At 40.8% G+C, this 18,099-nt stretch overlaps 1 protein-coding gene and 1 pseudogene across 2 annotated transcripts in view; one reads left to right on the forward strand and one right to left on the reverse strand.

The window, feature by feature from the left end:
• Nucleotides 1-18,099, forward strand: part of Fut9 (fucosyltransferase 9) — a 263,625-nt gene that overhangs the window by 102,756 nt on the left and 142,770 nt on the right. The gene's annotated exons all lie outside the window — the stretch shown is intronic.
• Nucleotides 1,110-2,217, reverse strand: LOC103739271 (annotated as a pseudogene).

Raw genomic sequence — 18,099 nt, forward strand, 5'->3', positions numbered from 1 at the left:
GGACTTTTCTGTCCTTTATTTTTGTCTTTTATATACACTGTAAACACAGCTATAGGGGACAATGGTCAATTTTGCATTACCAAAACCTTGAGTTAGTATTACACCCTTCATACTTTTTCTTCCTTCCTCCATTCCCAAACCAGCAAACATGTGCTGCTTGGAAGTGGTTCCATCATTCCATTTCTAAAAGACAGTATTTTACTATTACTATTAACAGAAGACTATCTACAGTGTATTATTCACTATATCTACTTTTAACATACTTTGTGCACTTCTAAACATCCAGAAAGACTAGATAGTTCCAAAAAGAGTATTCAGCATTGTTAAACACATACATACATACATAGATGTATATACACATACTGTAATGAATAGGACGCATACACAACCCAATAGTTATTACACAAAAGTCTTCTCCACGTGACCAGGCTGGCACTGGACCTCCTCTTCCTTTTTTTACTCTATCTTCTAACTTACTGAACACAGACGTGTGTCGCTCCTGGGATCTTTCTAAAGGAGGCCTAACAACTCCATTTTAAGGTCATTTCTAGGAGACATGTCTACGACCTTTCTGTGAAGCAAAACTGGACACACACTTGTCATTTTTATCTATACTACATTTGTCCGCAATCTCTACATCTAGATGTCCAGATGTCGCCAAAAGTTTTCAAAGGTTGGTGGAAAGGTTGGAGCAGCTTTGTCACATTATACACACAGGCCTTCATCTTATATCTACACAGGCCTTCGACCTTGGGGAGCATTTCTAGCTGGCCGAACCAGCTAAGAAGTCGCATCCAGCTTCTCCCAGGCGGAGGGAGAATGCTGGGCTGGCCCGTCCCTCCGGCCGCCACGCGGAGCTCCACCATGCTGGGCTCCGCTCACCTTCCAGAACCGTTAAGGCCTTTGTTCTATGGTCCTGACAAAGTGCTGGCTGAGGCTCATTCCCAGGGCCGCCCCTGCCCAGCGATGGCCATGCGTGGCTGCAGACCCGCCTTCTCCGGGTCCGGAGGCCCCTTCGGGTGGATCGCCAGGTTGTGTCCACCGTCAGGTCATGTCCACTGTCATTCTGGGTTGCCATGTCCTCACAGGCCCGGCCAGGGGAACAGGAAGTGGGGTGGGGGAGTGTCTAGGCTGCGCTGGGTGGCGGCTGCCATCGGTGTCGTCGTTGGCTGGGACCGGCCACTGCGGTGTCACAGCCTGCCTGATCCCGGTGGCTGCAGCCAGCCCTGATCATCCTCAGGGGAGAGGCCCCCGCTGTTCCCGGGCCCCCTGGCTCACCCCACCTCAGGCCGGAGGCCGTGGGGAGCCCAGAGTAGTTAACAGCACCTTGTTTCCCCTAAGCTGAGATAAGACCCCTCTTACTGCCATTAAGTTCCTTGGCAACTGTTAGATGACAGCTTTGGGAGACTGAGCTCTCTAAGAGGTCTAGGTCCTTGGGGCAGCTTCTCTAGGACTGAGGTCCTGGGCTGGGGTGTTCTGGGCTCCGCTCTTCTTCCACTGGGATAGGGCCTGTGAGGGAGTGTCTGGCTGAGTCTGAAAAGCAACATGTCACTTTCACAGCTTCTGGCACCTGCAGGTGTCTGGGTTGAGATCTAAGCCCCGCCCTTGGCAACGGAGGAAGCTGCGGCGTCTACAGAGGCAGCGGCAGGTCCGGGGGGTTAGGGCGCTGATGGCACTGGGTGCAGCATGGGCAGAGGATCCTGGGGCTGGAGTGGGATGGATGATGTCAGCTGGGGAAGGTGCTCCGGGGGCGGAATCCCAGCCCTGAACAGAGCAGGGCTGGGGACGGTGGTGGGGCATGGCAGCCCTGTTTGGCTTCACAGCACTTTCCTTTTGTTTGGGTCTGCATTCACATTGCCTGTGTTCTTCCAAGGACATCTCCCCCAGCTGACGGCTAGGGTACTGGATCATTAGGATCTGCATTCGGACTTGGTGCTGCCCAGTGGGCACCCATTCCAGGCTGTCGTCAGGGCAGCAGCCACCACAGCATTGCATGGTCACACAGCTGGGCACCAATTGTTTAGTCACACTGCCCATGAGCTCCATGCTCAGAGGCACCACCACCTCCCTGGGCTGGCAGGTAGCATGGGTATAGACGTCCATCCAAGACACCACTTTCTTCTGGTGATCAGGGGCATCAAGCTGGGAGACAGGGGCCTGGGCACCAGCCAGCTGCAGCAGTGTGGCAAGCAGCAGGCGGCAGAGTATGGGGCTCATGGTGCCCGCCGGGGCCGTGGTCTGGGGGCTCCCACATTGCCCTAGCCTGGACACGCGGGGTGCAGTGGCAGCCAGAGCCCCATGGCAGGGTCCAGGGTGTGGGGATCGGGGGCCGGGGGGAGCGGCTCCTCCACAGCTCCCTCCCGAGCCCTGGGCACAGGCAGCACAGCTTAGCGCCGTGGCAGCGGTCGTAGGAGCCGAGAGGGCAGCCAGCCGGTGGTGGCGGTGGTGGTGGCGGCGGCGCTGTCAGACTGCGAGCACTCCTCAAACAGGCGGTGGGGCCGGGGGGTGGCGGGTCCCCACCAGGCGGCTGGGCCATGGCACGGCTGGAGGGCCACGAGTTCGAGTACCTCATGAAGAGGCCCTTGGTGACCATCGGACGTAACTCGTCACAGGGCTCAGTTGACGTGAGCATGGGCCACTCGAACTTCATATCTGGCGCCACCTGGAGTTCTTCACGCCCCAGGCGGCGGCCATGGCATGGCTGCCCCAGAGCCTGCGCAGCCCCGGCCGTGGGTTTTTTCAGTGGCCGGAGAGAGGGATGGAGAGGGGTGGGAGATACAGATAAAGGGTCTTGTCTACTTAGACCGTGAATAAAAGGAAGGAAAAAGGAGGAAAGGACGGTTTAAAATAGAGAGCGTGGAGAAAAATACAAAACCAGACCCCCCCCCAGTAAGACAATTAGCACAACCATCAAGCACACGCACCACATTGAATCACACTCGTGCGGACCGGTCCTTCTTTCGGTCAGACGCCTGCTGCACTCACCACTCTCAATTTTAGGATCCCCACGACTTCTCGTGATTCTCCCAAATGGCATCCACTCGGACTGCCTCAGAGTAACGAGCTCAGTTTTTTTTTTCTCCTCAGGCACCAGATTTGATGGTAGGCTTCCTTCCTAAGGCCAAGACACTCAGACCCTAGGGCCAGGGCTGGTTACCTGAATTTTCACCTAGGTGCCGTGACTCAAACCCGGACTTCCTCACTCGGGATTACTAACCTGAGACCAGACACGAGATGGCAACTCTCGCTTTATTCTGGATTTTACAGACACGAGGGAGCAACCCTCGAATTACACTGCCCTGTCCAGAGAAAAGAAACTCTGCCTCCGTTCATCCTTTGTTCCCCCAGAAGATCCCCCTGAATCCGGGACGAGCCCCCAAAATGTTAGGGTCCTTGACTCGGTGGGTCTGTTCTGGAGAACAAATGCACGAGTATGGAGATGCAAAAATCAAGCAGAGTTTTATTAAACCAGCTAGCTGGGGCCGACCGTCCTTCCAAGACATGCAGGTCTGGTTAGAGCGATTGACCCTGAGGCAATTTTAGGTAAAGATTATATAGGTTCCCACAACTGTTACACAAAAGCCCACGTTTATACAACCAATAGTTTCAAAGCAAGCATTTCACAAACCAATAACAACAAGAAAAATGCTACAACTCCCTTCAGGTGTCCCAATCAGGGAGGGATGGTATTGTGCCTGGCACGACTCTTTCCTGTTATCCTGTGTAAGCAGACCTGTCTACGTGACATAACACAGATCAGGTCAGGCTCCGCGGGGAGGGCTGTAGCGATTGCCCCTATCTCCGGATGCCTGTGCCTCCAGTTGAGTTAATTGGTTACAAGCAGTAAATTTAAACAAGTAAATTCAGGCAGTAAATTCAGACAAGCAGTATATTCAAACAAGCAGTAAATTCCTCTTTCCCTAACAGTTCTCAGTCTCATTTATAAAAGAATTTAAGTATGGACCCACACAGAAGTATTAGGACAAAGCCTTGAACCATGAAGATTTAGAGTCTGCATGGAGGTCAGACACATTCAGACTGGCAGCCATGTGGTGGGGATAGGTGATAGGGCAGCCCAAAGTGTTCAAGAAAGGTGTTTAGAAAAGGGATACGAGGAAAATAGGGAGAGAAATGACACTTCTCTGGAGAGCTCTGGAAAGTGGGCAGACTTACAGAGACCTACCTGTCTGTGGCCAGGACTGGAGGCAGAGCAAGTGCTGGGGAGGGAGAGGAGCCATTTTGCCTGTGCTATGGCAGAAGTTATCAAGATCTGTGAGAATCTGGAAATCAAAGGTGTTACTTCATGGCTGTGAGGACTTGTCAAGTTTTCTGTATCAAATATTTATGTACAAGCAGCTAGCAGTGCTCTTACATGGATCTTTTTTATTTTATTAAAAATGATTTGTGCTGAGAGCCGGATATGCCAAGGATGACATATGTACCCTTGTCCATTGAATGGCAAAGTAATAACTATCAAAAATTCTGCACATAAATAAAGGATTAAATTCACATTAATTTGTAAAAGGCTAAAGATTATGTCTTAACCTTTAGCCTTTCTTAAGAAATCTGGACCTTCTGTTTCTCCTTGGGAAGGAGTGTTTTCTGATGCTTACTTCCTTTTTCTTTCATTTGAATATTAAGATCTGCCAATGCCTTAGGGTGCTTTGCCCAATAAATGTTTGGTGGCCAGGCACTTCTCTTCAGGAAGTGTTTTTCAGAGACTGAGGACCTGGCTCCACAATTAAGAATGAATATTTCTCTTCAGTGGACTAGAGTTCCCCTGTACCCAAATTGGGTGGCTCACAAGAGCCTCTAATTCCAGCTCAAAGGGATCTGTTACCAGCTTCCATCTATGGTTGGCAACTGCACTAACATGCACATAACCCCCACACAGATGCACAAGCATACACAAAATAAAAATAAAATCTAAAATATTAAGTGTTTTAAAATTCTCTATCTCGGTGCTGGAGAGATGGCTCAGCAGTTCGAATCCCAACACCTACATGGCAGCTAACAACAGTCCATTACTCTAGTTCCAGGGTATCTGACAAGCTCTTCTGTCCTCTGCAGGCATTGCATGACATGGGTGCACTTACCTACATGCAGGCATAACACTCATACACATAGAATAAAAATAATAAATAAAATACTTTTAAAAATTCCTCTCTCTCTCCCTCTCTGTCTGTCTCTGTCTCTCTGTTTCTCTCTCTCTCTTTCTTAACTGGATCATGAGTCTACTTTATAGACACACTATATATAATGACTCATTGAATTTGAAGTCCAAGCCAATTTATCTTAAGTTCTAGATAGATGCATTTAGGTTCATTATCCAGGAAAGAATACTAAAGAGTTGCAGTTTGCATTCCTCTCCAGCATCCAGCTGCACTAAAATGTGCTACATGCCACATAAACCAACAGGGGCTGCGTATTGCATATCTAGATGGGAAAACACTTTGAGAACTGACAAAAGACTGTGGTGGTGACAACACTGAGCAAAGTCGAGAGTAGAACAGGCAGGTCCGAGAGTCCCTCTTGCTTCCAGTTGGAAAGTGGGAGGAGGAGCCTCATGAAGGACCTGTGCTCAGCCTCCCAACATGTGCTGAGTCAGTGAACAAGAACCACCTGAATGTCTGAAAGGAATGACAGGAGGCCAGAAAGCCTGAGAACTATTACCAGGTGATGACGTACTTGACATGGCTTCATCTTGTCATAACAAATGTCATTCATATCTAAAACCATATCTATCTGTCAATGTATCTATCAATCTATCATCTATCTATCATCTATCCTCTGTCATCTGTCTACTGATCTATTTATCTGCTGTTCTTTCTCACTATCTATTATCTGTGTCTCTATCATCACAGGTATAGATTCAGATGTCTTCTGTGTACACTTCCTTTCTTCCTCTGTTCTTGATGAATACAATTCTCACATTGCTGTTTTGTTGAGTGCTTTTTTGCAAGAACTAAACAGTATAGCATTGCACCCTCCCTAAAATGACCTCCTTACTCAAATTTGCATTCAATTCATGAGGGACCCATTAATTGTCCATGGCTGCCTTAATGAATTACCATAAAACTTAGTAGATTAAAACCGCCTTATTGTATCACAATCAAGCTAATTAATGTATCTAGCTCACTTGCATTACATTTGAAAAAAAAACCCTATTTCTAAATAAGGCGCTATTAACAGGAACTAGGGATAAAGAATTCAACATAATTTTTGTAGGAGACATACTTTAATCTGCAATATGGTGCTAACTGTGTGCACATATTTAAAAGGACAACCAGTTCCTATAACATCAAATTATATTAAAGTCATCAAAATCTAGGGTTCACTTACATTTCTAAAGATGTATGATGAATATAACAAATAATTAATACAGAACATGGATCCAAGCATTCTTAGTACCTGTTTTCTGCCCAGAACTACTAATTCCTAACTTTTAGGAAAGCCAAGGCTCAGAATATACCTCCCTCCTGTCATGAGAGTGCATCAGCTATCAAATGAAAGGGAGATAATTAGAAACAGTAAAATTAGGCTTTAAAATTTTATCTCTTTTTTACCTTATTTATTCTTTTTAAAAATTAGCTCTTTTACCTTATTTATTGTTTCTTTTCCATTGTAAGTGTGTATATTTATGGTGAAGAATTAGATAATTCTTATTCTATGATTTGTAGAAACAAGCTCTTTACCTATGCATCATCTTGCCAATAGAATTTTTGTGGTAATAATGTTAAAAATACAGTCTTTGGGTAACTTTGAAGTATAGAGTACATTGTTAACACCTGTGATCATCATACATTAGAATAGGTCACTAAAATGGATTCCTCCTCTGTAAAACTTTGTACTCTTTGATCACTATCTTTTCTTTTCCCATCTGTGGCCTCTAGTAATAACTGTCTGTTTCTAAGAGACTGACTTTTTAAAAGTCCAGGAAAGTAGAGATCATATAGTATTCACTTGTCCTTGTCTGGCGCTTTCTCTTTCACATGGTGTCTTCTAATTATATCCATGTTGTCCCAAATTAGAGTTTGCTTCTTTTTTTAAGCTCTATACAGTATTCCTTTGTGAATATAAGGCCATATTTTGTGTCTATTTGTCCATTAGTGAGTACTTATTTTATTTTTTTGTGATTGTGCATTCTGAGGCAAGCAACATTGAGGTGGGGATTCCTTTCTGATACATTTCTTTAGGTGTATACCTGCAGAAAATTTAGACTATGTGCTGCATTTCCATTTCCTTTAGTTCTGTTTTTACCTTTATTAAAAATGTAGAATATTGTGCCTTGACCCAATTACATGAAGAATGCCATCATACTTCATTTTAACTCTCATAGGCTAACACTGATTTATATCTACATACTTCCTGTATATGGTCCATGCAAGAAGGACACATATAAAAATATGGGCAATGACACAGAAATGTTGATAACAGAAAGCTGCATACATGCAAATTTTTGGTTAGAGTCAGGTTTAATTTATTCCTGAATACTTTCTCAGTGCAATTTATAAGAAGAAAGAACAAGAAGGGCCTTTTTGGGGTATGTATCATGTAATCAGCCTCCCTCTTTGCTTGCTTAACAGAGTCAATGTTGTTTCACAGTCATGGCACACTGACTCTTCTAAGAAAGATAGTGAAGAATGTGTACCTTTGTTTAGGTGATTAGCATCTAGAAGTTCAAGTTTTCAAATGACCCCAAAGCAGATAAATGCATCTTAAAAATAAATTGCTTATCCTTACATGCAATGAGTTAGAATACAGCTTTGTGCTAAACTTGCCAGATTCCAAACAATACGACCCATAGCAGTTTTTCAAACGCTTATTCATAAATTGTTTACTATCAACACCAAACTCAAATCACATAAGTTAATGCAGAAATTACACCTAAAATTGGAACAGATTCCTTGTTCTGCAATAATGTGGATTATTTGTTCAAGAAGTAGAATATATTAAGAAACTCTGAGTTTTAAAAAAATCTTTGATCAGGAGCTAAAGAAATTGCTCAGTGGTGAAGAGCACTGTCTGCTCTTGCAGAGGGCCCATGTTTAGTTCCCAGAACCACATGGCAGCTAACAACTTTCCATAACTCCAGTTACAGGGAATCTGGCGCCCTCTTCTGGCCTCCACAGGCACTGCACAACACAGGTGCACTTACATCAATGCAGGCAAACATACATATAAAATAAAAATAATAAAATAATTTTAAAAATCTTTGATCAGTGAAAACGTCTTATAAAAAAACATTTTTACCATTTCTGTTAAGATCAGTATATATTTTAGCAAATAACAAAAATATCCTGAACTATTTTATTTTTATTTACTAATTTTTAGTAGTGGTAGTTGAACCCAAGGTCCTGTTCATATCAAACAAGAATCCTCCCCTATACCCCAAGCCCTAAAACATTATTTTACACTCTTTCCAATAAATTTTGTTCTAAATGAAAACACTATAGCTTATGTTTTCTAATTAAAATTTATATTGAAAAAGCTTTTTTCATGTGAAACAAAAACATTATTTAAATAGTGAAATAAACCTCTCATTGAGCTATTATTCAACTGCCCCTTTTATTTTTCCTAGTATGGTGCCAAACATCTGCAATGAAATCTCCTAAGAGTCGGAGGAAATATGAGGTCCAGCTATTAAAGATAAAAGCCCCTATTTAGCATCTCCAGAAATAGATTCTACAAATCCATATTTTTAATGATTCTTCTGTCTACTAAAACTTTGAGAACCGGTGTTAAAGGTAAAAACTCAGTAGATCCTAATCTATTCAATAAAGGTAATCTTTAGGTTCTGCCTTACACTGGTAGAACCTGCTCAGGGCTCAGAGAAAATTGCTCCAGAGCCAGAAAAGAGAAAGCTTTCTCTGCTCTGAGGCCTGTTTAAAGACACCAAGCAGCATATGTTACCAGTAAGTCCAACTGCTCTGCTCTTTCTTCTCCGTCTTGTTTTTTATTCCTCCCTCTGCTTTCTTTCCTCTTTCCCTCCCTTCCTCCCTCGCTCTTTCTCTTCTTCCCTCCCTCCTTTCCTTCCTTTTCTGCAGTGCTGCCAGAAAAATGGAGAAGGGATGGTATTTCAAGTAGAAACACAGTTTATCAGAAACACTCTCTTATCCAATCTGCCTACTCAAATCCATAAATATTCTTTTGCAAAAGATGTACTTTTACTGTTTTAAATTATGTGTATGTGTGTGTCTCTGGGTATGCACATGTGAAGCTTGCTCCTGGAGCTAGACTTACCCAACATAGGTGCAGGTTCTATGGAAGAGCATTATATATTCGTAACCACAGAGCTATCTCTCTAACCCCTCATAAAACATTTTTAAAAGATGATGCTTTAAAAATGAAGGGCTGGCATGTGGTGGTGTTGCTGCTATTGCTGTGGTAAAGCCAAGAGAGTTTTATCTATCTGTCCCACCTCTGGTCTGAAGAGGTATTTCTCGCTGAGAGTAATTCACGATGAATATAAGTATTATACAACCTTCACATTAAATTTATTTCTTATTTTCTATCTCTATGTTATTTCAGATAGGCACATAACATGTAAGTAAGATCATGACTTCAAGAACCATCTGAACAAACAAGAAGTCACTGCAGCTCAGCCTGACCGTTGTTCAAATGCTCCTGGGTTTTGAACATGTCGATTTCTCTCGAGTTCATTACATCAAAAGTCTAGGTCCATCACTCACTGGATTATCTTTCAAGCATCACAAAGATAGAGAAACCGAAAAACAGAGTGCTTAAACTGCATTGATTCAATTCAAAGACATACCTTCCCCCAAAGTCAAACTACTTTTAAATCTGTGTTTGTGAAATTTAAAACTAAAATTACTCAATATGGGAATAAGCAGAACTTTTTCAACTTATCGCTTATGTAGGTTCTAAACTACATGAGTGGAGCAAGGGTCATAGAGTTGTCCATGAGCCCCTCTAGACAGTTTCTCCTTTTGGTCTAAAAAATGGTTACTTTCTGGCTTTAGTGTACAGGCTCACTAGTTTCTTATATAAGATACAAACTTTTATTTTTTATTTATGATATACTGTCATTTCAGAATAAATTTCATTTCCTTAGCATGGCATACCTGCACAAATAGACTAAGTTTTTAAGAGTGGACCTGAAATCAGAGGACACTAGTTCCCATAACTGTTGATTTGAATTGTCTGTCTCCCAGATCTATATTGTCCCCACAACTTGTGAGGATGGAGCTAGCTGTGTCCTCAACCTGTACTGATGGAACTGACTCTGGAACCCAGTTTCTCACCAGTGTCTCCAACCAGACTACACCCATAATTTATTCAGACTGGTTTCTCCAGCATCACAGAGAAGCACTAAGTTTACGTTCAGCTCCACCTTTACACCCTGGCCTACATAGTGAGCTCCAGGCCACCTCTGGTAACAGAGACACCCTGTCTCAAACAGACCATCTAGCCTTTACATCATTAGTATCTCATTCATCCAAGGTCAGGAGAATTTGTCCCAACCTCCACTATTTGCAAAGTGCTTGTAGAACTTTGATATGCTAATTCTAAAGCATACCCAGATTCATTCATTATATTTAGAGTGGAGTATCAAACAGGTTGTGTGGGTCATCTGACCCAAGAGCCTGGTTTTACTGGGGTTAATTGAAAGTCCAGATTATGTCCATTAATAAAAATCATTCCTACACCTTGGAACTCTAAGTGAGGCAGATACTCTGTAAGGAGGGCCTGATCCTATGTGCAGTCCAGCTTCAAGCCACAGACAGGAAGCTCATGAATGCAAGAGTGGGCCTATCTTTCTTGGGTACAGGTAGACACTACAGTGTTGAATTAGGCCAAGATCTAAAGCCTTAATCTGACTAACAGTTTTTTATCAAGGAGAAAATTTTTACATATGAATTTCAAACCTAATGTCTGGGAAGTACAATTTCTTGGGCTATGAAAGAAATATACTGATTACCTTAATCTTTGGTTATACATCCCGTTGGGGTGTTTAAGAGCATACAGTTGGCGCATAATAACCAATTAAAGGTTAACTGAATGTCTGATCCTCAATGATCACTTGGGCTTTGAGAGGGAGTTCCTGGATTCTTTGACTTTCCATTTACCAGTTCCATCTATGTGAGGATAAATCAAAAGGTCCTGGTCAACCATGACTTCACTTGAAAGCTTTGAGGAAACTTTTTCTGTGTTGACGATCCTCTTTATCGACTGGACATTGCTTTAAGTCACTCTGGTGGGGTCTCCATGGCCTTTCTGAAGAGGAGGACAGGTGACTTCATCACAGTTACAGGACATTTTGAGATTCCTCATAGTCTCCAGGGACTTAGTCAACCTTAGAGGGCAAGGAACAAAAGCTGTTCCTTCAAGTCCCTTTTGGCCAGATTAGATTAGTATATGCCTTCAAGTATGGTCATCAAACATTCAAGAAGGTTAGTTACACCAGTCTGGTACATTAAATGACTGTAATATGTAGATAAATCTTGAACAAAACCCAAACATTCTTGAATAAACCTTAATTGGAAGAGATTTAACATCATAGGTCAAGCAGGCATATAGGTCATGCAGCTCAGGAAAGGGGTTTTTAACTGTTTTCTTAGGTCTGTCTCAAGCGAAGTCTGTTCTGCTACAAATTGAAGCAGTCTCCTTCTTTTCCCAGTCTCCCATATCCTGACTTGCAGTTCTCCAGAAGGAAAAGAGAGGGGTCATATCACATACCTATAGTTAGAAAATAAGCTGATCCGGATTCAGACCCAGCTCACTGAAACTGTTTCATTCTAGACTATTCCCCTCTGGTAAAGGGAGGCAAAACCTAGCTCCTCTTGAGCCAAGTTACCTTGTTACGAGGCAAAAGAAAAAATAAAAAATAACATTTGCAAAATACAGAGAAACATAACACAAAGGGCATCCTTCAGTAGCTACAGGCAACACTTAAACTTATCTGCATCCATGTAATCTAAGACTGTAACTGGGTGTGCAGTACAAACTAGAGGACTAGACTGAAAATTTTGGTTACCACACCAATTATTATAATGACAACTCTGTATCTCTATAAACCTGCCTTCAATAAACTTACTCGTACATTTTCATCATCCTTTCTATTCTGGAAATATCCAGCCATCTTAATCTTCATAAGTAAATCTTTATTCAAATATCTCCATTTTATATCCTTTTACCAACTTAACCTTTTTATTTCCTTTATTAATACCATAAGACATAATGAAATTCACAAACAAATTTATCATTTGTTGTGAGAATTTACTGAGCAAGTAATATTTACCCCTGTATATATATTTACAGAGATGAACAGTTATCTCAAATATATTATTATAATGTATAAACTTGAGATGTCCTTGTAAGCATTGAAGCCAGTTTTTAAATGACAAATTTTCCTTTAAAGGTTTATAGATGTTTGCACATAGGCTTGGCAAAGATATGGACTTTGAAAAACCTGTTTGTTGGCTTTAAAGAGTCAGTGGTAGTCAGAATGTCCTAAAAGTTTTTTAAAATGTTTATATTATATGAAACATATCTAAAAACACAGAGATAAATTGCACCTTGGAGCAGAAGTAATCCCTTAAAATCAATTTATATCCTCAAGCGATAGGAACCATGTTACAATTTAACAATTTTAGTTTACATGACAACTTACTTATAAGTCAACTTGATACCAAGTAATTTTCCTAAACACATAAGTTTGTGTAGATCATACATACACACACAATTATATAAGATATATTTTAGTAATCAAGATTTTGTAATTACCTTTTGTTGAGATTATGGTTCCTGTTTTTATTGAGAAAAGGAAACGACCCCCAATTCTCCAGACAAAGAACATATGTATACCGTGTGTATAGTTTATTACTTGCCCTTATTAGTGTTAATGAGATTTAAGCTCCCAGCAGGCATACCACACTCTCCCATGGCCCCTACTTAATCTCCCCTGTCTCCTTTGTACCTTCCATTGCACTTCCAATGGCTCTGTTCCACTAAAGTCAGATGATGTTTAGTCCCCACTCTATTATCTTTCCTACCTGTCTCTATTCCTGCTGCACTGCTAGTCTCCATTCAGCATTGGCCAGGAACAGTATATTTTCTATTAAGCTCCTGCCAAGTAAAATAGAATGCTGCTCTGTTTGTTTCCCCAGCCAGACATTTTGTACAAAGTTCTTCATTACTCTTGCTGTCCTTCCTCCCCTAGATATGAACCTTTCAAGGGCAAGAAGACTGTATTAGAAACTCTAATAGTCACAGCACCTAGCAGCTCTGTTACACAGAAGGCATTTAGCAAAATGTATGTGGAATTAAAGTGAGCTTGAAGACATGTAATTGTAAAGCTGTAAAATTCTATTTAAAGTACAACCACAGGAATTGACTCTGTGACCTCTCCTGGAAGCAAATCTCATTTATTACCATAAACGGCATAAAGTAATTGTCATTATTTGTTCAAATGTCAATGTCCTTTAATCTCATGTAGAGAATTGAATTAAGAAGCTTGTTTCTATTACTGGAAATGAAGTTCTGAATATATCCAAGATGTTTCTACTGACATCACTTAATGTCCTCTAAAATTTCTTCTGCCAAAGTATGTTCCATTTTGATATATTTCTATCTTAATTAATATATCAGGTAAAAATGTGATTGTTTACATTCCCTTTGATCAACTACTTCAACAGTAATTGAAAAAAATCTACATAAAGCTAAAAGATCTCTGTTTTTATATTTATATAAATATATGTGGAGTAGTATATATAGATATTTAATTTCTATTCATAAAATTAACACTTTGCTGCAGAAAGAGAATGTTTCAAAAATTGGGCCAGTAAGATGGCTCAGCAAGTAAAGGCACCTTACCACCAAGCCTGATAACCTGAGTTTTATCCCTAGAATCCATATGGTAGAAGGAGAGAACTACCCACTCATGCAAATTTTCTTCTGCCCTCCACACATAAGCTATGGTACATGTGTAATCGTTCATGTATATGTGAACAAATGCATATTTAAGAAATGATAAAAATTCATCAAATTTGTACTTTATACAAATATATTTCTAGCTCACAAATCCAAAAGTTTTTCTGTTACCACTATCATCAAATTTAACAGCCACCAGCATCTCTCACCTTAATTACTACAATGGCCTTTGGACTAGCTGTGGTTTCCAGTGATATGATAATAGTTTAGTCTGATCATTTTACCCCCTTAGTCAAACTCTTTCTGGCCCATGTTGCTGTTAGAAAAATCTGAACTCTTTAGTATGGCCTTCAAGACATGACTTGAAGTCTATTTAGCCTACTTCCTATCACTGTGCCCTTGATCATAAGAGCTACAAGTACACTGAATATTTTTTCTTATCCTTGAAAATATATGATCTGTTTCCCACCTATGCCCTTTGATCTAGTATCCACTCTCTAAAATACTAGGTCTTGAATTTAAAGCTGAGTGCTTATCTTGAATGTGAACCTGAATTGCCCCAGGAAGCCAGGCTTCCCTGCCTGTATACTTTTAAGTGGGCCCGTGCATTTCACCAGTCAATTCCCTTCGAACCCTATTTCTACTGAATCCCTGATAACTCATTTTGTCATGGATCTTGGTGTTTAGACCCCTTGCAGTCTTGGCTACTTCCTTCTCTAGACATTTACCTAAAGAGAAGGACTCCATAATCTCTATAGTTGAACTACTTTACCTTTAGAAGGCTCATGTTAATCTGTTAGCTCATTATTCATTACGTGCGATAGCCAAAGCTATCTGGTTGCAGACTGTCAGGCCAGGGGAAACTCTGGACAACTGGATGCCTGATCTCTTCCATGACTATCGCTTACCTAGGGGGTTCTAAAGCTGTTTCTCCTCTGTATTTGGTCTCAAGAAATTGAGATATGAATCAAGAGCTGCGGTAGCCACATGAATCTTCCACTGTGAAATTTCCCCTTCTTCTGATAGTTCTCAAAGAAGTACAAAGAAGTTTAGCTTCCTTTTACTCTCTCCACATGCTGTGCTTCATATAAACTCCCATGCAAGCCCAGTCATTTCTCTTTGCTGACAAAGATTGAGATGAATACTACAAATGTTTAACGAGTCACCTTCATGTTTCCTCTCTAGGTAACTAAACTGCTGGATCTTCAGCAACTGGACAAAGAGGCCAATCCCCCACACCAGATCTTGTTACTCTAAGGAGGGATTTGGGAACCCTTTCTTTGTCAAGACTGCTAACTTTAAACCATACATAAAAAAAAAATGATGCTTAAAATGACAGAAACTGAGTCTGCATCCTACATCTACCACATGGCGAGCAATGCCGTGACTAATATAGGAGGAAAGAGAGGCAGAGAAGCAAGGGAAAAATGCTTCCTCATTATTTGAATGGTTTAGACATAAATGTAGGGAAAGGAAAAAGAATGATTTTTTCTCTACCTGTCATAGAGGGAGAATATAAATAATCAATCAAAAATAGAATGAGCTTTATTCACTGAGGGCCTTTTATTCAACACATTGAGCAATTAAGTTGTAACTATTTAAGAAATGCACATCTAAGTACACATACAAATATGACTTGCAAAATAGGTATCAGAGCCATTCTAGAATGTTTTTCTGACTTACTCCAAATCAATTTGAAAACATCAAATCAGATGTTTGGTGAAAATAGGCATAATGATAATATTTATGACTTTCTTAACTGTGAATATTTAGATTTGAGTATGTAAATCAGGAACCAAGAAGCCAGAACTGTAAAAAATGACTGTGAGTGAGGGAGGAGAAGGAACTCTAGATGGGTTATAGTAAGACACAGATGCCATGAAGAGAGAAATGGGAACTATGGGGATCTTTAGCTGAGGAGAGGGAGAGGGAGGAGAAGAGATAAATAACATCAATAATGTATGTAAATATCACAGGGAAACATACTATTTTATAAGCACAATTAAAATTGCATTAAACCACATGAAATAATATTCTTTCCTGAGAACCACAGAACAAACAAACAAACAAACAAACAAACAAACAAAAAACCCGTTCCAAGCATGGAAATCTCCTTTTGAGTTGTTGGTCAGGGTAGAAAAGAGCTCTAAAACAATGTAGGTTATTGCCATTGCCCTTGGTTATCTCCCAAAACTTGAAGGTAAGACCTCATTGCTGAACACAGCACTTACTTAGACATAGGACTTGGAGGAATCAAGTAGAAGATAACCTTTCCAGGAAGCCTCTTCATCGAAACCAGTTCTCAAAATATCAGGTGTTACGCAAGCTGATGGGGAGAAAAGCAATCAATAGTCCTACCCAACTGGAGAACCAATGAACCACAACAAATGACCAAGGCAGCAAGATATCCCTAATGGTGCAACAGTGACATTTTTATATAGGGGGCATCAACAATTATCTACTTGGACTTAAGGCCTGCTTGGGAAAGAATTCATGTCTGCTACTGTAGCCCTAGCCAAATACCCATGGATGGAGAGGTCATAGATCCTAGAGAACCTACTAACTGCATTTCCCTAAACCAATACAATTTCTAACTGTATTCTAAATACTTATTCTTAAAACCACAGATTAGTGTAGCTCTATTCTCATCAAAGAAGCTTCTTTTTGCAAGCAATGGAGATAACTGCAGAGAGAGAAAACTGGTCAGGGTTAGAGAGAATGGATGATCATGGGTGCCTTGTCCCTACTGAGAATCTCCAATGTAACCCCTATACCTAAGGTCCAGGGAACATCACAGAAGAGGGGACAGAAAGTTGTAAAAGCCAGTGGACTGGGATGCCTGCTGCTAGATAGTGTGTTCCAGACATGACAGGGAAGTTGCACCCATGAAATTGCAACAATATGGTTGCCTAAACAAGACCTGCATAATAACCATCACAGGTGACAGGCCAGGCTGATGAGGGAATTTTAGGAGACCATACCTCTGTATGAGGATCTGCAGGAATTAATGGCTACTGGGAGAAAAGAATCAGTTTTATCCATGGACAAGCTCCCTGATTACCCAGTCCCAAGTGGTCAACCCTAAAAACATGTACATACCAACACCACTAAATGGACACCATAGGTTGTATACACACACACACACACACACACACACACACACGTGTGTATGTGTGCAACAATAATTAAGGAAGAGGACATGAAACTGAGAGGGGTGAACAGAACATGGGAGGGGTTGGTAGCTGAGAGGGAGGGGTAGAAATAATATTAGTTCAATACTCATATATGAAAGTCTCAAAAATAACAAGTTTAAAGTAAAAAATAACAAAATGCTCAAATAATTATAACATGGTAGATTCAAAAGCTGTAAGTGCAGATATTTGTTTCCTATGTTAATTAAGTCCTTTATGTCAAGAATTACAAACAATACGTTGCATGCTTTGTGAACAAAAGTTGCATTTGCGTTTTACTCATTAAGCAGATCTAAACAGGAAGAAATTCTACTACCTACAGAAATTTCATTTTTCATTTCAAATTTGAGGATTTAACAATACTGAAAGTAGCTATCTAAATACAATAGTCTTTAAACCAAAGCTCAGAAAGGCAGGTGCAAGTGAAGGCTGAAGTCAGAAAGAAGGCACTGTGATGTCAGGTTTGCATTTGGCCAGGGCCCCAGGTGCTTTCCAGATTCTTGATATGCCTGAGGGTTTGAATTATCATAACCACTAAGAGGGAGGAAAATAAAGCCTACTGTAGATCATTGCTTCGCGTATTGCTCCTACAACACCCTAAGTACGTGTCACAAAATATGAAGTGATACACTTGTATTTTCTTGTACACTTGAAAAAAAAAGAATTAGTTGAGAATTCATTTTTATAGTTAGTATATTTCTTCATACTTGTATTTTCTTCAAATATGTTTCAATCAGTATCAAAGTGCATTAGGAGAAAGCACTAAATGCGATGGGAAATTAAATTATGACCTCTCTTAAGCATAATTCAAGGATGCATAAAGTTCTCAACATAAGTGAAAGTTTATTTTTAAATATATTAATTTCAGAAAGAAAAAAATTAAGATTTTGAGAAAAAACATTTAGAAAAAAACTGTGTGTGTGTGTGTGTGTGTGTGTGTGTGTGAGTGTGAGTGTGTGTGTGTGTGTGTGTGTGTGTGTCTGTGTGTGAGTGCACGTGCATGCGCGCGCACTGG

Source organism: Nannospalax galili, unplaced genomic scaffold (assembly GCF_000622305.1).
Source record: "Nannospalax galili isolate Female #2095 unplaced genomic scaffold, S.galili_v1.0 scaffold78, whole genome shotgun sequence".
Lineage (NCBI taxonomy): Eukaryota > Metazoa > Chordata > Mammalia > Rodentia > Spalacidae > Nannospalax > Nannospalax galili.